The sequence below is a fragment of the Siphateles boraxobius genome, unplaced genomic scaffold (genome assembly GCF_051911475.1).
Source record: "Siphateles boraxobius isolate OS27281-9 unplaced genomic scaffold, OSU_SipBor_1 6, whole genome shotgun sequence".
Classification (NCBI taxonomy): Eukaryota; Metazoa; Chordata; class Actinopteri; order Cypriniformes; family Leuciscidae; genus Siphateles; species Siphateles boraxobius.
In genome coordinates this window covers 427,196-451,998 of record NW_027509186.1, presented here as the reverse complement: position 1 = coordinate 451,998, position 24,803 = coordinate 427,196, and the positions used below count along the sequence as shown (strand labels likewise).

Sequence of the window (24,803 nt, the reverse complement as noted above, 5' to 3'; positions counted from 1 at the left end):
CTGTCTCTGTGAGGCTCAGATTGCCATCCAATCTCCGCCGTGTTCACCCCGTGTTTCATGTCTCTTCTCTCAAGCCCGTTGTTCGCCCACCCCCCCGCCCTGTTAACCCTCCGGTTCGTGTCGAGGGCTCCCCAGTCTACCGGGTCCGTAAGATCCTTGATGTCCGTCCTCGTGGTCGGGGCCATCAGTTTTTGGTCGACTGGGAGGGTTATGGTATTGAGGAGAGAAGCTGGATTCCCGCCCGGGATGTCCTGGACCGCTCGCTCATCGACGATTTCTTTCGCTCTCGTCAGTCTTCCTCTTTGAGTGCGCCAGGGGGCGCACTTTGAGGAGGGGGAACTGTCATGATCCTGGTTCCCTTCTCGTGTTTTATTGGTCTCTGTCTCCCTCTTCTGGTCATTCTCTGTATCTGTTCCCTTTTGTTTGCTCTCACTCTTCATTCACTTATCTTCCCCAGCTGTTTCTCATCTTCTCATTATCGCACCTGTTCTCTATCATTTCATTAGCTTCTCTCTATTTCTAGTCTCTTGTGTTCCACTCTAGTTTGTCGGATTATTGTTGACCGTCACGTTTGTTACCGCTATTGATCTCCTGTTATTTGTTATGTCCTGTCTAGTCCAGTTGTCAGTTATCCACCTGCTACTTTACCAGATCAGCGGTTACCTGTGTTGAGTCCAGAAGAGGTGTGAGGGATCTGCGCTTCTCCAGTCCACGAGACCTGCTGCGAGCGCTTCTCTGTTTCTTCACGAACATTTTGAGACATTTCTGTTGATCGGCCGTTTCGGCTCTGCCTTGTTTTTTCATTAAAGACTGTTAACCTGCTTTTCGTCTCCTGAAGTTTCCTCACGCAGCAGTCTTCGTGACATATTTACAGTTTTTTTCAATCGCTAAAAAAAGCTCTTACCCATACTTCAGATACTTTTTCCTAAACTCTTAACACAGACTCACACCAACAAAACACAATTGGCCACATGGATAATTTTCTTCTCAAGAACACATTTTGTTACAGATTTTTATGAATGTTTACACACTAAAATAAAAATTTCCACGCAATTTGCAAAATTCTACTCCAATGAGCAAAACCCCTCCACAGATTTGCACAACATTACACACAATGTCTGCTTTACCCTTTTAGCAAAACATTACACACAGTGATTTGTAAAACTCTACACACATTTTCACACCTTAGGCACAGATAAGGATTGTGAGGTTACTTCCTTGTCATTACAAAGCCCCGGATTGCCATTGACCACACTAATGAATGAATTGGATATGCACATCCATCAGGCGTGGAAGCACACATGTGCTAATTTGAAAACGCATCACTCAGGAGTGCTATAAAAGGCAGCAGGTGAGTTCACCTGTCTTCAACAAAAATGGAAGGAGCTAGAAGAAGAAGAAGAAGAAGAAGAAGAGTGAGAATAAGAGGGGGGGGGGCCCAAAGAGGAGATGAAGGCGGTAGAGGAAGAGGAGAAGGAGGTAGAGGAAGAGATGAAGGAGGTAGATGAAGAGGAGAAGGAGGTAGAGGAAGAGGAGAAGGAGGTAGAGGAAGAGGAGAAGGAGGTAGAGGAAGAGGTGAAGGAGGTAGATGAAGAGGTGAAGGAGGTAGATGAAGAGGAGGTGGAGGTAGAGGAAGAGGAGAAGGAGGTAGATGAAGAGGAGAAGGAGGTAGAGGAAGAGGAGAAGGAGGTAGAGGAAGAGGAGAAGGAGGTAGAGGAAGAGGTGAAGGAGGTAGATGAAGAGGAGAAGGAGGTAGAGGAAGAGGAGAAGGAGGTAGAGGAAGAGGTGAAGGAGGTAGATGAAGAGGAGAAGGAGGTAGAGGAAGAGGTGAAGGAGGTAGAGGAAGAGGAGGAGGTAGATGAAGAGGAGAAGGAGGTAGAGGAAGAGGTGAAGGAGGTAGACGAAGAGGAGAAGGAGGTAGAGGTTTTCAAAATTGCGTGTAAACAATTGAAAAAAACTGTAAATATATACTAACTCTTCATTTCAAAATAGAACACATCTTTCTCTGCACACACTAACTTTACCAAAACACTGGAAATCTGACTCAGAATGAAATTATTCTGTCAAAGAATAACACTTGTTTTCACTTCACAAGGTACATGCAGTCAATCATGGTACACCAGGTTTCAAAATACTGGATATTGTATTACAAAAACTTCATAGACTTTTGTGTTTCAGTTTTACAGGTATTTGCATACAAAACATGCAATCCACCATTTTTACACTAAATTTATTGGTTGGGAACTGTATGTCCACATGTACAGTATTCCAGTAAAAAGCAAATCAGTTTTTTTCCCTTTACTGTGTACCAGTCTCTCTTAGCGAAAGACCGTGGTTGATTACATGGTCAATGATAGTGGCACGAATTTCATCACTGACTACTGTTCTTGCAGCCCTTGGAAGTCCTTAGGCCTGCTCTTCTCCCTGGCCCTGCTCCTCTCACTGCACCTCTCATCTCTCACTGCACCTCACACTGCACATCTCATCTCTCACTGCACCTCTCACTGCACCTCTCATCTCTCACTGCACCTCTCACTGCACCTCTCACTGCACATCTCATCTCTCACTGCACCTCTCACTGCACATCTCACTGCACCTCTCACTGCACCTCTCACTGCACATCTCACTGCACATCTCACTGCACCTCTCACTGCACATCTCATCTCTCACTGCACCTCTCACTGCACATCTCACTGCACCTCTCACTGCACCTCTCATCTCTCACTGCACCTCTCCCTGCACATCTCACTGCACCTCTCATCTCTCACTGCACGTCTCACTGCACCTCTCACTGCACATCTCACTGCACCTCTCACTGCACAACTCACTGCACATCTCACTGCACCTCTCACTGCACATCTCACTGCACCTCTCACTGCACATCTCACTGCATCTCTCACTGCATCTGTCACTGCACATCTCACTGCACATCTCACTGCACCTCTCACTGGACATCTCACTGCACATCTCACTGCACATCTCACTGCACATATCACTGCATCTCTCACTGCATCTGTCACTGCACATCTCACTGGGCCTGCTCTTCTCCCTGGGCCCCTTGCTCTTACTCTTCCTCGTCCAGACATTACAGTGTTTGTCTTTTTCTGTTTCCAAAAACATCACTCCTCAAAGTCCTCCTTTTAATGTATAAGTGTCAATGTAACAGAAAAAAATAATCCCTGCCACTGAGTCTAAGCCAGACTGGAATCAGCTATGGTTGGCCCAATTTACCCAACATAAATCAGGTGTGTGTCAATTATTCAATTGTTTGTTTATTATCAGCTGAGATATATTGTTTTTGAACTGATATCATTGAAGAAGCCGAGGCTTTTATACTGTATCTAAGGTTTGGAATATTGTTTTTGCTATTGTGGGGTGGTGTGTGTTAACATTTGTAAATACTACAAAAACAATCCATAATTTTGTTGGGAGGTATAGCTTTTCTGTTAAGAAAATGTAAGCATTGTGGAAATGTGTTCACTGACTGCATATTGTGTGAAAACTGTATAGTATTGCTCTTAATTCATTATGATAAGATTTCCTGCATACAAAATATATTTCTAATATGCACAGATGTGGAATGTGTCTTAGAATGCAATGTGGATTATGCCAGTACTTACAGAGACAGTGGTGCTTGGTGTAGGGGCACTGGACACTGCTGCGCTGGGTTGGTCAACAGCCTGAGATGGTCTCCTAGCCACACTCAGATTTGGCTTTGCAGCAGCAATGTGGGACCCACCAAATCTTGGCTTGGTAAACTAAAAAAGGGCAAAACAATGTCAATGAAAAGACAAATTGAATTGTAACAGCACATTGGCCAAAAATATAATAAAATGTAAAATGAGAAAATATCTATTGATCCTATCATTCATTATATAACTAAAGGACCTGCTTTCTTTCTTTAACTTATTTTTTTGTCTGTGTATTACCACACTCTACTACTTATACAGATTGAAATAAGCACAGTTAGAATAGAAAAATGTGTGGGAAGGTATTGCTAGAATGTGAGTATATAGTAATTTAACAAGTACCTTTTAAAAATGACTTAAAATCAAAAATAGTTTGCACATAGTTTGTAAGAGAAAGCGTTTATTAACAGTGAAGGGGGTGGATTGGAATCCACTGCTGCTTCAATGTATATGTAATGATTGATTATAATTAAGGTATTAATCAATATTTTTCCTTCTAAATATCAAATGAATTGAATGACTTCTCTGGAGATTTTACTTTATTTATATAAGTTACCAGTGTGATTACTGAAATGTTCTTTTCATGTATTCTTTAATGTCTGTATTTGATATCTGAATGCAGTGCTTGCTTATTGAACACAGCTTCCAGAAATGAAATAGGGACTTGTTTTGTGTTTGAGAAAGGTCTTCAATGTGTTTAAACATATAGGGGTCATTGAAGCCAATCGTTTAAGGGGCCATTTCTTTGTTAAAGCCTTTCTTTCCAGTTAGACTAAAGTTTAGCTATCCTTGAGAGAAAGAAGGTTACCCTTGAAATGGCAACAAAGCAGATTCATGATGACTTAATTAATAATACGTGTATAATTAATTGTGCATTAGTGGAATGTTACCTGAGAAATACAGAATGAAAGACGTAGCTTCAGTAGCCAGTTGGAAAAATCAAGAGAGATGCCATGAAGTACGTGAGTGTCCTTTAACCCATAATGGCAAAGCCCAATTAGAGAGGAAGAGGAGAATGCAAGAGCAGAGCCCAGAGAAGAAAGAGAGACCACATAGGTTACATTGTTCTTTCACCATTTTACTTGATCTAAACCAACCTGAGACAGTGAAACTGACCAATAAGCAGACTACAGCCGCCCCTGTACAAGGTGTCACAGCTGGCAGGTAGGTGTAAAAACATACCAGCCATTTCTACTGAACTTAAACCTTTATACTAAACGCATATTAAAACTGCAATTATATATAAAAAAAATGTTATTACCTTTGACAAACTTGGTATAATTTTAGAAGTAGGCTGGGGTGGGAGCTGACGCTGACTCTGCACCATGACCTCCTGTGCTGGTCCAGTAGCGGCAGACTGTTGTTCAACAACCCTTGGTGCTTGTCCAATAGAGGCTGTGGCCTGCTTAAGACAACCACAAAAATACATAGGCTACAATAATTGTTGAACGAGAAGAATTTGTTCAGTAAATTATATATATATAAAAAAAATACAAGTTACATCTTTACATTGTTACCTTTTGAGTGTGAAAACCACATATGCACTTTGGGACCGCTCCGAGCAAGGTTGTCTGGCCGCGAGACTGCATCGGACATCTTTCAATCTGTAAACATTATCACACATATAATATAGAATACATGCATTTCTAACTTATCAGTATGAATGCCACATTAATTTATTGTAGTCTGTCATTTATTTTTATTCATGTTCTTTAAAAGAACAAGAGAGGAACATTCCACACCTTCAAAAAAACATCCATTCACTCAACATCCCCACCCCCACTGCCTCAAATCTCTGAATCTTCCAGTGCAAAAAAAAGATTTTTTTTTTTTACATAAATAAACATAAATCTCAAATACCTGCAACATTATCTACATACATATCTATAAATAATGATGACATTGAATTAAATGATTAGGATTACAATTATTACATCATGCAAAGGTGACAAAAGCACACTCACCCTTTGGTACACGTCATGCCACTTTTTCTGTCGAGGAGCTGGCCTGTTACCCTCATTTGATGGCCAAACTCCTGTGCTGGCAAACTTTTTTAGCCTTGCAATCCAGTCAGTATCTGACATGGCTTTATGGGATTTTTTGCCAGACATTTTTTTGTTGGGGGGCTAACGGTTAGGTTATATCGTTTTGAACAAAACTACTATAATACAAATTATTTCTTTAAAAAAAGCACACACGATATTTACAATTATAATATATACAATTATATACAAATATAAAATTACATTGTCCGAAAATACAGTTAAAGTTACCGAAAAATAAGTTTCGCAGTCCTCCGTTAAAATGATGCTGCCTGACCTCCGTGAGAGTGATGCTCGACGTCTGAACTTTTTGACCTCTGACACGCCCCTCAGGATATGTCATTACCTCGTACACCTTCGGCTCAGTTCGGCAACTTGATTGACACTTGGCTAGCTTCCTGACTCCTCCTCCTAGCGGTGCTAAGCGTAAACGTGCCATCGACATTTCCTTGTACTCTGATAGGTCAAATGTCGAAAATGATAAGGAAAAGGTCAAGAATGGCGCTCTCTGAATGGCTGCAAATGTTATAATGTCGAGAATGGCGCTCTCTAATTGGCTGCAAATGTTATAGCGCGTCGACGTGATTGGCTGTGGCGTTCAACATTGTTCAACATTATCCCCATTTTGACGGACTATCCTTCGGCAGCTGGCGTTCAGGTCGCAGTCTCCCCTGGAGGCGTGGGTTCGAATCCCACTTCTGACAAACCTAACCTTTGGCTGCGGGCTCAAGCTAGAGTCTTTAACCCTCTGGCAAGTTTTTCCAGAAATGCAATAATGTTGACAAAGCACTGCAATTCAGTTCATGCTAGAATTAACCAAACATTAAAGTAACACTGACCTGCAGTACATGACCTTTATAGTAACACTTTAGTACAATGTATGGGATTCTATGGCACTTGGAATTTCAAGTCATGACATTTCAGAAAAAATGGACATGTTGATTGAATCGGATTCAACTGAATTTCACGAAATGACATGTTGTGATGTTTACCGGAAGAAGATGCAGTAGAATTTCATGGCAAGGATTCTTGGAAATTTCTTGGAATGAAATGTCATGGGTTTGGGGGCATGGGGTGGAGTGTCATGACACAAGATTCAAGGAATGCAGTAGATGCAGTAGAATTTCATGGCAAGGATTCTTGGAAATTTCTTGGAATGAAATGTCATGGGTTTGGGGGCATGGGGTGGAGTGTCATGACACAAGATTCAAGGAATGTCATGTAAAACATTACATTAGCATTAACAAGACATGCCATTAGAATGAAAGAATGATATAAGCCTTAACAAAACATTGTAACAACACTGACACATATGACATGACTTTGAGAGTAATACTATTACTGCATTTGTTCAACATTGGTCTTAAAAAAACACTGGATTTCAATTACAGTGCATATGAAGAAATGGACAAAGGCATAAAAGGGAATACAGAAAGCAGCTCCTTTATTTACACGGTTCTGTGTATCAAAAAGCACCATTCTGCCCCGTGTGAGGCTCGAACTCACGACCTTCAGATTATGAGACTGACGCGCTGCCTAACTGCGCCAACGTGGCATGTGCTCTGACTCGGGTGAGCGTTGACCCCTAGATTCAAAATCACCTGCCATTCCGTGTAGCTGGAAAAATGCTGCTCATCACTGGCTGTCATGTCAGGATGGCCGAGCGGTCTAAGGCGCTGTGTTCAGGTCGCAGTCTCCCCTGGAGGCGTGGGTTCGAATCCCACTTCTGACAAACCTAACCTTTGGCTGCAGGCTCAAGCTAGGTTCTTTAACCCTCTGGCAAGTTTATCCAGAAATGCAGTAATGTTGACAAAGCACTGCAATTCAGTTCATGCTAGAATTAACCAAACATTAAAGTAACACTGACCTGCAGTACATGACCTTTATAGTAACACTTTAGTGCAATGTATAGGATTCTATGGCACTTGGAATTTCAAGTCATGACATTTCAGAAAAAATTGACATGTTGATTGAATCGGATTCAACTGAATTTCACGAAATGACATGTTGTGATGTTTACCGGAAGAAGATGCAGTAGAATTTCATGGCAAGGATTCTTGGAAATTTCTTGGAATGAAATGTCATGGGTTTGGGAGCATGGGGTGGAGTGTCATGACACAAGATTCAAGGAATGTCATGTAAAACATTACATTAGCATTAACAAGACATGCCATTAGAATGAAAGAATGATATAAGCCTTAACAAAACATTGTAACAACACTGACACATATGACATGAATATGAGAGTAATACTATTACTGCGTTTGTTCAACATTAGTCTTAAAAAAACACTGGATTTCAATTACAGTGCATATGAAGAAATGGACAAAGGCATAAAAGGGAATACAGAAAGCAGCTCCTTTATTTACACGGTTCCGTGTATCAAAAAGCACCATTCTGCCCCGTGTGAGGCTCGAACTCACGACCTTCAGATTATGAGACTGACGCGCTGCCTAACTGCGCCAACGTGGCATGTGCTGTGACTCGGGTGAGCGTTGACCCCTAGATTCTAAATCACCTGCCATTCCGTGTAGGTGGAAAAATGCTGTTCACCACTGGCCATCATGTCAGGATGGCCGAGCGGTCTAAGGCGCTGCGTTCAGGTCGCAGTCTCCCCTGGAGGCGTGGGTTCAAATCCCACTTCTGACAAACCTAACCTTTGGCTGCGGGCTCAAGCTAGGTTCTTTAACCCTCTGGCAAGTTTATCCAGAAATGCAGTAATGTTGACAAAGCACTGCAATTCAGTTCATGCTAGAATTAACCAAACATTAAAGTAACACTGACCTGCAGTACATGACCTTTATAGTAACACTTTAGTGCAATGTATGGGATTCTATGGCACTTGGAATTTCAAGTCATGACGTTTCAGAAAAAATTGACATGTTGATTGAATCGGATTCAACTGAATTTCACGAAATGACATGTTGTGATGTTTACCGGAAGAAGATGCAGTAGAATTTCATGGCAAGGATTCTTGGAAATTTCTTGGAATGAAATGTCATGGGTTTGGGGGCATGGGGTGGAGTGTCATGACACAAGATTCAAGGAATGTCATGTAAAACATTACATTAGCATTAACAAGACATGCCATTAGAATGAAAGAATGATATAAGCCTTAACAAAACATTGTAACAACACTGACACATATGACATGAATACATGTGATGTTTACCGGAAGAAGATGCAGTAGAATTTCATGGCAAGGATTCTTGGAAATTTCTTGGAATGAAATGTCATGGGTTTGGGGGCATGGGGTGGAGTGTCATGACACAAGATTCAAGGAATGTCATGTAAAACATTACATTAGCATTAACAAGACATGCCATTAGAATGAAAGAATGATATAAGCCTTAACAAAACATTGTAACAACACTGACACATATGACATGAATATGAGAGTAATACTATTACTGCATTTGTTCAACATTAGTCTTAAAAAAACACTGGATTTCAATTATAGTGCATATGAAGAAATGGACAAAGGCATAAAAGGGAATACAGAAAGCAGCTCCTTTATTTACACGGTCCCGTTTATCAAAAAGCACCATTCTGCCCCGTGTGAGGCTCGAACTCACGACCTTCAGATTATGAGACTGACGCGCTGCCTAACTGCGCCAACGTGGCATGTGCTGTGACTCGGGTGAGCGTTGACCCCTAGATTCTAAATCACCTGCCATTCCGTGTAGGTGGAAAAATGCTGCTCACCACTGGCCATCATGTTAGGATGGCCGAGCGGTCTAAGGCGCTGCGTTCAGGTCGCAGTCTCCCCTGTAGGCGTGGGTTTGAATCCCACTTCTGACAAACCTAACCTTTGGCTGCAGGCTCAAGCTAGGTTCTTTAACCCTCTGGCAAGTTTATCCAGAAATGCAGTAATGTTGACAAAACACTGCAATTCAGTTCATGCTAGAATTAACCAAACATTAAAGTAACACTGACCTGCAGTACATGACCTTTATAGTAACACTTTAGTGCAATGTATGGGATTCTATGGCGCTTGGAATTTCAAGTCATGACATTTCAGAAAAAATTGACATGTTGATTGAATCGGATTCAACTGAATTTCACGAAATGACATGTTGTGATGTTTACCGGAAGAAGATGCAGTAGAATTTCATGGCAAGGATTCTTGGAAATTTCTTGGAATGAAATATCATGGGTTTGGGGGCATGGGGTGGAGTGTCATGACACAAGATTCAAGGAATGTCATGTAAAACATTACATTAGCATTAACAAGACATGCCATTAGAATGAAAGAATGATATAAGCCTTAACAAAACATTGTAACAACATTGACACATATGACATGAATATGAGAGTAATACTATTACTGCATTTGTTCAACATTAGTCTTAAAAAAACACTGGATTTCAATTACAGTGCATATGAAGAAATGGACAAAGACATAAAAGGGAATACAGAAAGCAGCTCCTTTATTTACACGGTCCCGTGTATCAAAAAGAACCATTCTGCCCCGTGTGAGGCTCGAACTCACGCCCTTCAGATTATGAGACTGACGCGCTGCCTAACTGCGCCAACGAGGCATGTGCTCTGACTCGGGTGAGCGGTGAAGCGCTAGATTCTAGATCATCTGCCATTCCGTGTAGGTGGAAAAATGCTGCTGACCACTGGCCGTCATGTCAGGATGGCCGAGCGGTCTAAGGCGCTGCGTTCAGGTCGCAGTCTCCCCTGGAGGCGTGGGTTCGAATCCCACTTCTGACAAACCTAACCTTTGGCTGCGGGCTCAAGCTAGGTTCTTTAACCCTCTGGCAAGTTTATCCAGAAATGCAGTAATGTTGACAAAGCACTGCAATTCAGTTCATGCTAGAATTAACCAAAAATTAAAGTAACACTGACCTGCAGTACATGACCTTTATAGTAACACTTTAGTGCAATGTATGGGATTCTATGGCACTTGGAATTTCAAGTCATGACATTTCAGAAAAAATTGACATGTTGATTGAATCGGATTCAACTGAATTTCACGAAATGACATGTTGTGATGTTTACCGGAAGAAGATGCAGTAGAATTTCATGGCAAGGATTCTTGGAAATTTCTTGGAATGAAATGTCATGGGTTTGGGGGCATGGGGTGGAGTGTCATGACACAAGATTCAAGGAATGTCATGTAAAACATTACATTAGCATTAACAAGACATGCCATTAGAATGAAAGAATGATATAAGCCTTAACAAAACATTGTAACAACATTGACACATATGACATGAATATGAGAGTAATACTATTACTGCATTTGTTCAACATTAGTCTTAAAAAAACACTGGATTTCAATTACAGTGCATATGAAGAAATGGACAAAGACATAAAAGGGAATACAGAAAGCAGCTCCTTTATTTACACGGTCCCGTGTATCAAAAATAACCATTCTGCCCCTTGTGAGGCTCGAACTCACGACCTTCAGATTATGAGACTGACGCGCTGCCTAACTGCGCCAACGTGGCATGTGCTCTGACTCGGGTGAGCGGTGAAGCCCTAGATTCTAGATCACTGCCATTCCGTGTAGGTGCAAAAATGCTGCTGTCCACTGGCCGTCATGTCAGGATGGCCGAGCGGTCTAAGGCGCTGCGTTCAGGTCGCAGTCTACCTTGGAGGCGTGGGTTCGAATCCCACTTCTTAAAAACCTAACCTTTGGCTGCGGGCTCAAGCTAGAGTCTTTAACCCTCTGGCAAGTTTATCCAGAAATGCAGTAATGTTGACAAAGCACTGCAATTCAGTTCATGCTAGAATTAACCAAACATTAAAGTAACACTGACCTGCAGTACATGACCTTTATAGTAACACTTTAGTGCAATGTATGGGATTCTATGGCACTTGGAATTTCAAGTCATGACATTTCAGAAAAAATTGACATGTTGATTGAATCGGATTCAACTGAATTTCACGAAATGACATGTTGTGATGTTTACCGGAAGAAGATGCAGTAGAATTTCATGGCAAGGATTCTTGGAAATTTCTTGGAATGAAATGTCATGGGTTTGGGGGCATGGGGTGGAGTGTCATGACACAAGATTCAAGGAATGTCATGTAAAACATTACATTAGCATTAACAAGACATGCCATTAGAATGAAAGAATGATATAAGCCTTAACAAAACATTGTAACAACATTGACACATATGACATGAATATGAGAGTAATACTATTACTGCATTTGTTCAACATTAGTCTTAAAAAAACACTGGATTTCAATTACAGTGCATATGAAGAAATGGACAAAGACATAAAAGGGAATACAGAAAGCAGCTCCTTTATTTACACGGTCCCGTGTATCAAAAATAACCATTCTGCCCCTTGTGAGGCTCAAACTCACGACCTTCAGATTATGAGACTGACGCGCTGCCTAACTGCGCCAACGTGGCATGTGCTCTGACTCGGGTGAGCGGTGAAGCCCTAGATTCTAGATCATCTGCCATTCCGTGTAGGTGCAAAAATGCTGCTGTCCACTGGCCGTCATGTCAGGATGGCCGAGCGGTCTAAGGCGCTGCGTTCAGGTCGCAGTCTACCCTGGAGGCGTGGGTTCGAATCCCACTTCTGAAAAACCTAACCTTTGGCTGCGGGCTCAAGCTAGAGTCTTTAACCCTCTGGCAAGTTTATCCAGAAATGCAGTAATGTTGACAAAGCACTGCAATTCAGTTCATGCTAGAATTAACCAAACATTAAAGTAACACTGACCTGCAGTACATGACCTTTATAGTAACACTTTAGTGCAATGTATGGGATTCTATGGCACTTGGAATTTCAAGTCATGACATTTCAGAAAAAATGGACATGTTGATTGAATCGGATTCAACTGAATTTCACGAAATGACATGTTGTGATGTTTACCAGAAGAAGATGCAGTAGAATTTCATGGCAAGGATTCTTGGAAATTTCTTGGAATGAAATGTCATGGGTTTGGGGGCATGGGGTGGAGTGTCATGACACAAGATTCAAGGAATGCAGTAGATGCAGTAGAATTTCATGGCAAGGATTCTTGGAAATTTCTTGGAATGAAATGTCATGGGTTTGGGGGCATGGGGTGGAGTGTCATGACACAAGATTCAAGGAATGTCATGTAAAACATTACATTAGCATTAACAAGACATGCCATTAGAATGAAAGAATGATATAAGCCTTAACAAAACATTGTAACAACACTGACACATATGACATGAATATGAGAGTAATACTTTTACTGCATTTGTTCAACATTAGTCTTAAAAAAACACTGGATTTCAATTACAGTGCATATGAAGAAATGGACAAAGGCATAAAGGGAATACAGAAAGCAGCTCCTTTATTTACACGGTTCTGTGTATCAAAAAGCACCATTCTGCCCCCTGTGAGGCTCGAACTCACGACCTTCAGATTATGAGACTGACGCGCTGCCTAACTGTGCCAACGAGGCATGTGCTCTGACTCGGGTGAGTGGTGAAGCCCTAGATTCTAGATCATCTGCCATTCCGTGTAGGTGCAAAACTGCTGCTGACCACTGGCCGTCATGTCAGGATGGCCGAGCGGTCTAAGGCGCTGCGTTCAGGTCGCAGTCTCCCCTGGAGGCGTGGGTTTGAATCCCACTTCTGAAAAACCTAACCTTTGGCTGCGGGCTCAAGCTAGAGTCTTTAACCCTCTGGCAAGTTTATCCAGAAATGCAGTAATGTTGACAAAGCACTGCAATTCAGTTCATGCTATAATTAACCAAACATTAAAGTAACACTGACCTGCAGTACATGACCTTTATAGTAACACTTTAGTGCAATGTATGGGATTCTATGGCACTTGGAATTTCAAGTCATGACATTTCAGAAAAAATGGACATGTTGATTGAATCGGATTCAACTGAATTTCACGAAATGACATGTGTTTGTTTACCAGAAGAAGATGCAGTAGAATTTCATGGCAAGGATTCTTGGAAATTTCTTGGAATGAAATGTCATGGGTTTGGGGGCATGGGGTGGAGTGTCATGACACAAGATTCAAGGAATGCAGTAGATGCAGTAGAATTTCATGGCAAGGATTCTTGGAAATTTCTTGGAATGAAATGTCATGGGTTTGGGGGCATGGGGTGGAGTGTCATGACACAAGATTCAAGGAATGTCATGTAAAACATTACATTAGCATTAACAAGACATGCCATTAGAATGAAAGAATGATATAAGCCTTAACAAAACATTGTAACAACACTGACACATATGACATGAATATGAGAGTAATACTATTACTGCATTTGTTTAACATTAGTCTTAAAAAAACACTGGATTTCAATTACAGTGCATATGAAGAAATGACAGATTATGAGACTGACGCGCTGCCTAACTGCGCCAACGTGGCATGTGCTCTGACTCGGGTGAGCGTTGACCCCTAGATTCTAGATCACCTGCCATTCCGTGTAGGTCCAAAAATGCTGCTCACCACTGACCGTTATGTCAGGATGGCAAAGCGGTCTAAGGCGCTGCGTTCAGGTCGCAGTCACCCCTGGAGGCATGGTTTCGAAACCCACTTCTGACAAACCTAACCTTTGGCTGCGGGCTCAAGCTAGGTTCTTTAACCCTATGGCAAGTTTATCCAGAAATGCAGTAATGTTGACAAAGCACTGCAATTCAAGGAATGTCATGTAAAACATTACATTAGCATTAACAAGACATGCCATTAGAATGAAAGAATGATATAAGCCTTAACAAAACATTGTAACAAGTCGTCGAGTCGTCACCCATTGAGTCTATCCTTCCTCAGGAACGAGTGGTAGGGGCTGTTACTTGGGGAATAGAACGAACCGTCAAGCGCGCGCTTTCTCACGCAATAACTCCACGTGGCTGCCCTAAGGGTTCATTATTTGTTCCCCCCTCCGCTCGTCGTGCCGTTCTTCAGTGGGGCCACCCCTCCAAGCTTTTCGCCCATCCTGGGGTTAGGGGTACTATTGCGTCTGTGTCTCAGAAATTTTGGTGGCCCACTCGGGAACGTGATATCCGTCGTTTCATTGCGGCATGTCCTGTCTGTGCTCAGACTAAGGTTAGTAATAGACCTCCCGCTGGTCTCCTTAGACCGTTGCCTGTTCCGTCACGTCCGTGGGCTCAGATTGGCCTTGATTTTATTACAGGACTTCCTCCTTCGGGTGGAAAGACTGTAATTCTTACTGTCGTCGATCGATTTTCGAAAGCGGCTCGCTTTGTCCCTCTTCCAAAGCTTCCCTCCGCCAAGGAGACCGCCCAAATTGTTGTCGATCACATTTTTAAGATCCACAGTCTCCCTGAGAATATCGTATCCGATAGAGGGCCACAGTTCGCTTCCCTGTTTTGGAAAGAGTTCTGTCGCCTCATCGGAGCCACGGTCAGCCTTTCCTCGGGTTTTCACCCCCAGACCAATGGACAAGCTGAACGCGCTAATCAGACCATTGGCCGAATTCTGCGAAGCCTCGCGTACCGCAACCCTGCCTCCTGGTCTGAGCAACTTCCATGGGCAGAGTACGCGTTCAATTCCGCTCCCTCGTCCGCCACCGGCCTGTCTCCTTTTCAGAGCTGTTTAGGGTACCAACCCTCTCTCTTTCCTTCCTCGAGTCCGGAATCTAATGTTCCATCTGTAAATACGTTTATCCAACGCTGCAAACGAACCTGGAGGACGGTGAGATCCGCTCTTTTAAGGTCTCGCTCCATCACCTGTCGGTCTGCTAACAGACGTCGTATCAAGAGTCCCCGTTATGTCATTGGTCAAAGAGTGTGGCTTTCCACCGCCAATCTCCCTCTCCAGTATCCGTCTCGTAAACTGGCTCCCAAATTTATTGGGCCCTATCGCATAATTCCAGTCCTTAGCCCTGTCTCTGTGAGGCTCAGATTGCCATCCAATCTCCGCCGTGTTCACCCCGTGTTTCATGTCTCTTCTCTCAAGCCCGTTGTTCGCCCACCCCCCCGCCCTGTTAACCCTCCGGTTCGTGTCGAGGGCTCCCCAGTCTACCGGGTCCGTAAGATCCTTGATGTCCGTCCTCGTGGTCGGGGCCATCAGTTTTTGGTCGACTGGGAGGGTTATGGTATTGAGGAGAGAAGCTGGATTCCCGCCCGGGATGTCCTGGACCGCTCGCTCATCGACGATTTCTTTCGCTCTCGTCAGTCTTCCTCTTTGAGTGCGCCAGGGGGCGCACTTTGAGGAGGGGGAACTGTCATGATCCTGGTTCCCTTCTCGTGTTTTATTGGTCTCTGTCTCCCTCTTCTGGTCATTCTCTGTATCTGTTCCCTTTTGTTCGCTCTCACTCTTCATTCACTTATCTTCCCCAGCTGTTTCTCATCTTCTCATTATCGCACCTGTTCTCTATCATTTCATTAGCTTCTCTCTATTTCTAGTCTCTTGTGTTCCACTCTAGTTTGTCGGATTATTGTTGACCGTCACGTTTGTTACCGCTATTGATCTCCTGTTATTTGTTATGTCCTGTCTAGTCCAGTTGTCAGTTATCCACCTGCTACTTTACCAGATCAGCGGTTACCTGTGTTGAGTCCAGAAGAGGTGTGAGGGATCTGCGCTTCTCCAGTCCACGAGACCTGCTGCGAGCGCTTCTCTGTTTCTTCACGAACATTTTGAGACATTTCTGTTGATCGGCCGTTTCGGCTCTGCCTTGTTTTTTCATTAAAGACTGTTAACCTGCTTTTCGTCTCCTGAAGTTTCCTCACGCAGCAGTCTTCGTGACATATTTACAGTTTTTTTCAATCGCTAAAAAAAGCTCTTACCCATACTTCAGATACTTTTTCCTAAACTCTTAACACAGACTCACACCAACAAAACACAATTGGCCACATGGATAATTTTCTTCTCAAGAACACATTTTGTTACAGATTTTTATGAATGTTTACACACTAAAATAAAAATTTCCACGCAATTTGCAAAATTCTACTCCAATGAGCAAAACCCCTCCACAGATTTGCACAACATTACACACAATGTCTGCTTTACCCTTTTAGCAAAACATTACACACAGTGATTTGTAAAACTCTACACACATTTTCACACCTTAGGCACAGATAAGGATTGTGAGGTTACTTCCTTGTCATTACAAAGCCCCGGATTGCCATTGACCACACTAATGAATGAATTGGATATGCACATCCATCAGGCGTGGAAGCACACATGTGCTAATTTGAAAACGCATCACTCAGGAGTGCTATAAAAGGCAGCAGGTGAGTTCACCTGTCTTCAACAAAAATGGAAGGAGCTAGAAGAAGAAGAAGAAGAAGAAGAAGAGTGAGAATAAGAGGGGGGGGGGGGCCCAAAGAGGAGATGAAGGCGGTAGAGGAAGAGGAGAAGGAGGTAGAGGAAGAGATGAAGGAGGTAGATGAAGAGGAGAAGGAGGTAGAGGAAGAGGAGAAGGAGGTAGAGGAAGAGGAGAAGGAGGTAGAGGAAGAGGTGAAGGAGGTAGATGAAGAGGTGAAGGAGGTAGATGAAGAGGAGGTGGAGGTAGAGGAAGAGGAGAAGGAGGTAGATGAAGAGGAGAAGGAGGTAGAGGAAGAGGAGAAGGAGGTAGAGGAAGAGGAGAAGGAGGTAGAGGAAGAGGTGAAGGAGGTAGATGAAGAGGAGAAGGAGGTAGAGGAAGAGGAGAAGGAGGTAGAGGAAGAGGTGAAGGAGGTAGATGAAGAGGAGAAGGAGGTAGAGGAAGAGGTGAAGGAGGTAGAGGAAGAGGAGGAGGTAGATGAAGAGGAGAAGGAGGTAGAGGAAGAGGTGAAGGAGGTAGACGAAGAGGAGAAGGAGGTAGAGGTTTTCAAAATTGCGTGTAAACAATTGAAAAAAACTGTAAATATATACTAACTCTTCATTTCAAAATAGAACACATCTTTCTCTGCACACACTAACTTTACCAAAACACTGGAAATCTGACTCAGAATGAAATTATTCTGTCAAAGAATAACACTTGTTTTCACTTCACAAGGTACATGCAGTCAATCATGGTACACCAGGTTTCAAAATACTGGATATTGTATTACAAAAACTTCATAGACTTTTGTGTTTCAGTTTTACAGGTATTTGCATACAAAACATGCAATCCACCATTTTTACACTAAATTTATTGGTTGGGAACTGTATGTCCACATGTACAGTATTCCAGTAAAAAGCAAATCAGTTTTTTTCCCTTTACTGTGTACCAGTCTCTCTTAGCGAAAGACCGTGGTTGATTACATGGTCAATGATAGTGGCACGAATTTCATCACTGACTACTGTTCTTGCAGCCCTTGGAAGTCCTTAGGCCTGCTCTTCTCCCTGGCCCTGCTCCTCTCACTGCACCTCTCATCTCTCACTGCACCTCTCACTGCACATCTCATCTCTCACTGCACCTCTCACTGCACCTCTCATCTCTCACTGCACCTCTCACTGCACCTCTCACTGCACATCTCATCTCTCACTGCACCTCTCACTGCACATCTCACTGCACCTCTCACTGCACCTCTCACTGCACATCTCACTGCACATCTCACTGCACCTCTCACTGCACATCTCATCTCTCACTGCACCTCTCACTGCACATCTCACTGCACCTCTCACTGCACCTCTCATCTCTCACTGCACCTCTCCCTGCACATCTCACTGCACCTCTCATCTCTCACTGCACGTCTCACTGCACCTCTCACTGCACATCTCACTGCACCTCTCACTGCACAACTCACTGCACATCTCACTGCACCTCTCACTGCACATCTCACTGCACCTCTCACTGCACATCTCACTGCATCTCTCACTGCATCTGTCACTGCACATCTCACTGCACATCTCACTGCACCTCTCACTGGACATCTCACTGCACATCTCACTGCACATATCACTGCATCTCTCACTGCATCTCTCACTGCATCTGTCACTGCACATCTCACTGGGCCTGCTCTTCTCCCTGGGCCCCTTGCTCTTACTCTTCCTCGTCCAGACATTACAGTGTTTGTCTTTTTCTGTTTCCAAAAACATCACTCCTCAAAGTCCTCCTTTTAATGTATAAGTGTCAATGTAACAGAAAAAAATAATCCCTGCCACTGAGTCTAAGCCAGACTGGAATCAGCTATGGTTGGCCCAATTTACCCAACATAAATCAGGTGTGTGTCAATTATTCAATTGTTTGTTTATTATCAGCTGAGATATATTGTTTTTGAACTGATATCATTGAAGAAGCCGAGGCTTTTATACTGTATCTAAGGTTTGGAATATTGTTTTTGCTATTGTGGGGTGGTGTGTGTTAACATTTGTAAATACTACAAAAACAATCCATAATTTTGTTGGGAGGTATAGCTTTTCTGTTAAGAAAATGTAAGCATTGTGGAAATGTGTTCACTGACTGCATATTGTGTGAAAACTGTATAGTATTGCTCTTAATTCATTATGATAAGATTTCCTGCATACAAAATATATTTCTAATATGCACAGATGTGGAATGTGTCTTAGAATGCAATGTGGATTATGCCAGTACTTACAGAGACAGTGGTGCTTGGTGTAGGGGCACTGGACACTGCTGCGCTGGGTTGGTCAACAGCCTGAGATGGTCTCCTAGCCACACTCAGATTTGGCTTTGCAGCAGCAATGTGGGACCCACCAAATCTTGGCTTGGTAAACTAAAAAAGGGCAAAACAATGTCAATGAAAAGACAAATTGAATTGTAACAGCACATTGGCCAAAAATATAATAAAATGTAAAATGAGAAAATATCTATTGATCCTATCATTCATTATATAACTAAAGGACCTGCTTTCTTTCTTTAACTTATTTTTTTGTCTGTGTATTACCACACTCTACTACTTATACAGATTGAAATAAGCACAGTTAGAATAGAAAAATGTGTGGGAAGGTATTGCTAGAATGTGAGTATATAGTAATTTAACAAGTACCTTTTAAAAATGACTTAAAATCAAAAATAGTTTGCACATAGTTTGTAAGAGAAAGCGTTTATTAACAGTGAAGGGGGTGGATTGGAATCCACTGCTGCTTCAATGTATATGTAATGATTGATTATAATTAAGGTATTAATCAATATTTTTCCTTCTAAATATCAAATGAATTGAATGACTTCTCTGGAGATTTTACTTTATTTATATAAGTTACCAGTGTGATTACTGAAATGTTCTTTTCATGTATTCTTTAATGTCTGTATTTGATATCTGAATGCAGTGCTTGCTTATTGAACACAGCTTCCAGAAATGAAATAGGGACTTGTTTTGTGTTTGAGAAAGGTCTTCAATGTGTTTAAACATATAGGGGTCATTGAAGCCAATCGTTTAAGGGGCCATTTCTTTGTTAAAGCCTTTCTTTCCAGTTAGACTAAAGTTTAGCTATCCTTGAGAGAAAGAAGGTTACCCTTGAAATGGCAACAAAGCAGATTCATGATGACTTAATTAATAATACGTGTATAATTAATTGTGCATTAGTGGAATGTTACCTGAGAAATACAGAATGAAAGACGTAGCTTCAGTAGCCAGTTGGAAAAATCAAGAGAGATGCCATGAAGTACGTGAGTGTCCTTTAACCCATAATGGCAAAGCCCAATTAGAGAGGAAGAGGAGAATGCAAGAGCAGAGCCCAGAGAAGAAAGAGAGATCACATAGGTTACATTGTTCTTTCACCATTTTACTTGATCTAAACCAACCTGAGACAGTGAAACTGACCAATAAGCAGACTACAGCCGCCCCTGTACAAGGTGTCACAGCTGGCAGGTAGGTGTAAAAACATACCAGCCATTTCTACTGAACTTAAACCTTTATACTAAACGCATATTAAAACTGCAATTATATATAAAAAAAATGTTATTACCTTTGACAAACTTGGTATAATTTTAGAAGTAGGCTGGGGTGGGAGCTGACGCTGACTCTGCACCATGACCTCCTGTGCTGGTCCAGTAGCGGCAGACTGTTGTTCAACAACCCTTGGTGCTTGTCCAATAGAGGCTGTGGCCTGCTTAAGACAACCACAAAAATACATAGGCTACAATAATTGTTGAACGAGAAGAATTTGTTCAGTAAATTATATATATATAAAAAAAATACAAGTTACATCTTTACATTGTTACCTTTTGAGTGTGAAAACCACATATGCACTTTGGGACCGCTCCGAGCAAGGTTGTCTGGCCGCGAGACTGCATCGGACATCTTTCAATCTGTAAACATTATCACACATATAATATAGAATACATGCATTTCTAACTTATCAGTATGAATGCCACATTAATTTATTGTAGTCTGTCATTTATTTTTATTCATGTTCTTTAAAAGAACAAGAGAGGAACATTCCACACCTTCAAAAAAACATCCATTCACTCAACATCCCCACCCCCACTGCCTCAAATCTCTGAATCTTCCAGTGCAAAAAAAAAATTTTTTTTTTTTACATAAATAAACATAAATCTCAAATACCTGCAACATTATCTACATACATATCTATAAATAATGATGACATTGAATTAAATGATTAGGATTACAATTATTACATCATGCAAAGGTGACAAAAGCACACTCACCCTTTGGTACACGTCATGCCACTTTTTCTGTCGAGGAGCTGGCCTGTTACCCTCATTTGATGGCCAAACTCCTGTGCTGGCAAACTTTTTTAGCCTTGCAATCCAGTCAGTATCTGACATGGCTTTATGGGATTTTTTGCCAGACATTTTTTTGTTGGGGGGCTAACGGTTAGGTTATATCGTTTTGAACAAAACTACTATAATACAAATTATTTCTTTAAAAAAAGCACACACGATATTTACAATTATAATATATACAATTATATACAAATATAAAATTACATTGTCCGAAAATACAGTTAAAGTTACCGAAAAATAAGTTTCGCAGTCCTCCGTTAAAATGATGCTGCCTGACCTCCGTGAGAGTGATGCTCGACGTCTGAACTTTTTGACCTCTGACACGCCCCTCAGGATATGTCATTACCTCGTACACCTTCGGCTCAGTTCGGCAACTTGATTGACACTTGGCTAGCTTCCTGACTCCTCCTCCTAGCGGTGCTAAGCGTAAACGTGCCATCGACATTTCCTTGTACTCTGATAGGTCAAATGTCGAAAATGATAAGGAAAAGGTCAAGAATGGCGCTCTCTGAATGGCTGCAAATGTTATAATGTCGAGAATGGCGCTCTCTAATTGGCTGCAAATGTTATAGCGCGTCGACGTGATTGGCTGTGGCGTTCAACATTGTTCAACATTATCCCCATTTTGACGGACTATCCTTCGGCAGCTGGCGTTCAGGTCGCAGTCTCCCCTGGAGGCGTGGGTTCGAATCCCACTTCTGACAAACCTAACCTTTGGCTGCGGGCTCAAGCTAGAGTCTTTAACCCTCTGGCAAGTTTTTCCAGAAATGCAATAATGTTGACAAAGCACTGCAATTCAGTTCATGCTAGAATTAACCAAACATTAAAGTAACACTGACCTGCAGTACATGACCTTTATAGTAACACTTTAGTACAATGTATGGGATTCTATGGCACTTGGAATTTCAAGTCATGACATTTCAGAAAAAATGGACATGTTGATTGAATCGGATTCAACTGAATTTCACGAAATGACATGTTGTGATGTTTACCGAAAGAAGATGCAGTAGAATTTCATGGCAAGGATTCTTGGAAATTTCTTGGAATGAAATGTCATGGGTTTGGGGGCATGGGGTGGAGTGTCATGACACAAGATTCAAGGAATGCAGTAGATGCAGTAGAATTTCATGGCAAGGATTCTTGGAAATTTCTTGGAATGAAATGTCATGGGTTTGGGGGCATGGGGTGGAGTGTCATGACACAAGATTCAAGGAATGTCATGTAAAACATTACATTAGCATTAACAAGACATGCCATTAGAATGAAAGAATGATATAAGCCTTAACAAAACATTGTAACAACACTGACACATATGACATGACTTTGAGAGTAATACTATTACTGCATTTGTTCAACATTGGTCTTAAAAAAACACTGGATTTCAATTACAGTGCATATGAAGAAATGGACAAAGGCATAAAAGGGAATACAGAAAGCAGCTCCTTTATTTACACGGTTCTGTGTATCAAAAAGCACCATTCTGCCCCGTGTGAGGCTCGAACTCACGACCTTCAGATTATGAGACTGACGCGCTGCCTAACTGCGCCAACGTGGCATGTGCTGTGACTCGGGTGAGCGTTGACCCCTAGATTCTAAATCACCTGCCATTCCGTGTAGGTGGAAAAATGCTGCTCACCACTGGCCATCATGTCAGGATGGCCGAGCGGTCTAAGGCGCTGCGTTCAGGTCGCAGTCTCCCCTGGAGGCGTGGGTTCAAATCCCACTTCTGACAAACCTATCCTTTGGCTGCGGGCTCAAGCTAGGTTCTTTAACCCTCTGGCAAGTTTATCCAGAAATGCAGTAATGTTGACAAAGCACTGCAATTCAGTTCATGCTAGAATTAACCAAACATTAAAGTAACACTGACCTGCAGTACATGACCTTTATAGTAACACTTTAGTGCAATGTATGGGATTCTATGGCACTTGGAATTTCAAGTCATGACATTTCAGAAAAAATTGACATGTTGATTGAATCGGATTCAACTGAATTTCACGAAATGACATGTTGTGATGTTTACCGGAAGAAGATGCAGTAGAATTTCATGGCAAGGATTCTTGGAAATTTCTTGGAATGAAATGTCATGGGTTTGGGGGCATGGGGTGGAGTGTCATGACACAAGATTCAAGGAATGTCATGTAAAACATTACATTAGCATTAACAAGACATGCCATTAGAATGAAAGAATGATATAAGCCTTAACAAAACATTGTAACAACACTGACACATATGACATGAATATGAGAGTAATACTATTACTGCATTTGTTCAAGATTAGTCTTAAAAAAACACTGGATTTCAATTACAGTGCATATGAAGAAATGGACAAAGGCATAAAAGGGAATACAGAAAGCAGCTCCTTTATTTACACGGTTCTGTGTATCAAAAAGCACCATTCTGCCCCGTGTGAGGCTCGAACTCACGACCTTCACATTATGAGACTGACGCGCTGCCTAACTGTGCCTACGAGGCATGTGCTCTGACTCGGGTGAGCGGTGAAGCCCTAGATTCTAGATCATCTGCCATTCCGTGTAGGCGGAAGTGGCCAGCTGACCACTGGGCGTCATGTCAGGATGGCCGAGCGGTCTAAGGCGCTGCGTTCAGGTCGCAGTCTCCCCTGGAGGCGTGGGTTCGAATCCCACTTCTGACAAACCTAACCTTTGGCTGCCGGCTCAAGCTAGAGTCTTTAACCCTCTGGCAAGTTTATCCAGAAATGCAGTAATGTTGACAAAGCACTGCAATTCAGTTCATGCTAGAATTAACCAAACATTAAAGTAACACTGACCTGCAGTACATGACCTTTATAGTAACACTTTAATGCAATGTATGGGATTCTATGGCACTTGGAATTTCAAGTCATGACATTTCAGAAAAAATGGACATGTTGATTGAATCGGATTCAACTGAATTTCACGAAATAACATGTTGTGATGTTTACCGGAAGAAGATGTAGTAGAATTTCATGGCAAGGATTCTTGGAAATTTCTTGGAATGGAATGTCATGGGTTTGGGGGCATGGGGTGGAGTGTCATGACACAAGATTCAAGGAATGTCATGTAAAACATTACATTAGCATTAACAAGACATGCCATTAGAATGAAAGAATGATATAAGCCTTAACAAAACATTGTAACAACACTGACGCATATGACATGAATATGAGAGTAATACTATTACTGCATTTGTTCAACATTAGTCTTAAAAAACACTGGATTTCAATTACAGTGCATATGAAGAAATGACTCACGACCTTCAGATTATGAGACTGACGCGCTGCCTAACTGCGCCAACGTGGCATGTGCTCTGACTCGGGTGAGCGTTGACCCCTAGATTCAAAATCACCTGCCATTCCGTGTAGCTGGAAAAATGCTGCTCATCACTGGCTGTCATGTCAGGATGGCCGAGCGGTCTAAGGCGCTGTGTTCAGGTCGCAGTCTCCCCTGGAGGCGTGGGTTCGAATCCCACTTCTGACAAACCTAACCTTTGGCTGCGGGCTCAAGCTAGGTTCTTTAACCCTCTGGCAAGTTTATCCAGA

General features: G+C 42.2%; 12 non-coding genes across 12 annotated transcripts; 7 read left to right on the top strand and 5 right to left on the bottom strand.

Annotated features, from left to right (window-relative positions):
- Positions 1-7,212: 7,212 nt before the first annotated feature.
- On the bottom strand, positions 7,213-7,286 carry trnam-cau (transfer RNA methionine (anticodon CAU)). The gene has a single exon. It is a non-coding gene; the product is annotated as a tRNA-Met (tRNA).
- Positions 7,287-7,380: 94 nt separating this feature from the next.
- On the top strand, positions 7,381-7,463 carry trnal-cag (transfer RNA leucine (anticodon CAG)). Its single transcript has one exon. It is a non-coding gene; the product is annotated as a tRNA-Leu (tRNA).
- Positions 7,464-8,129: 666 nt separating this feature from the next.
- trnam-cau (transfer RNA methionine (anticodon CAU)) lies at positions 8,130-8,203 on the bottom strand. The gene has a single exon. It is a non-coding gene; the product is annotated as a tRNA-Met (tRNA).
- Positions 8,204-8,297: 94 nt separating this feature from the next.
- trnal-cag (transfer RNA leucine (anticodon CAG)) lies at positions 8,298-8,380 on the top strand. Its single transcript has one exon. It is a non-coding gene; the product is annotated as a tRNA-Leu (tRNA).
- Positions 8,381-9,281: 901 nt separating this feature from the next.
- On the bottom strand, positions 9,282-9,355 carry trnam-cau (transfer RNA methionine (anticodon CAU)). Its single transcript has one exon. It is a non-coding gene; the product is annotated as a tRNA-Met (tRNA).
- Positions 9,356-10,198: 843 nt separating this feature from the next.
- On the bottom strand, positions 10,199-10,272 carry trnam-cau (transfer RNA methionine (anticodon CAU)). Its single transcript has one exon. It is a non-coding gene; the product is annotated as a tRNA-Met (tRNA).
- Positions 10,273-10,367: 95 nt separating this feature from the next.
- On the top strand, positions 10,368-10,450 carry trnal-cag (transfer RNA leucine (anticodon CAG)). Its single transcript has one exon. It is a non-coding gene; the product is annotated as a tRNA-Leu (tRNA).
- A 2,780-nt stretch (positions 10,451-13,230) lies between these two features.
- On the top strand, positions 13,231-13,313 carry trnal-cag (transfer RNA leucine (anticodon CAG)). Its single transcript has one exon. It is a non-coding gene; the product is annotated as a tRNA-Leu (tRNA).
- Positions 13,314-22,749: 9,436 nt separating this feature from the next.
- On the bottom strand, positions 22,750-22,823 carry trnam-cau (transfer RNA methionine (anticodon CAU)). Its single transcript has one exon. It is a non-coding gene; the product is annotated as a tRNA-Met (tRNA).
- A 94-nt stretch (positions 22,824-22,917) lies between these two features.
- Positions 22,918-23,000, top strand: trnal-cag (transfer RNA leucine (anticodon CAG)). Its single transcript has one exon. It is a non-coding gene; the product is annotated as a tRNA-Leu (tRNA).
- Positions 23,001-23,835: 835 nt separating this feature from the next.
- trnal-cag (transfer RNA leucine (anticodon CAG)) lies at positions 23,836-23,918 on the top strand. The gene has a single exon. It is a non-coding gene; the product is annotated as a tRNA-Leu (tRNA).
- Positions 23,919-24,658: 740 nt separating this feature from the next.
- trnal-cag (transfer RNA leucine (anticodon CAG)) lies at positions 24,659-24,741 on the top strand. Its single transcript has one exon. It is a non-coding gene; the product is annotated as a tRNA-Leu (tRNA).
- The last annotated feature ends 62 nt before the right edge of the window (positions 24,742-24,803 follow it).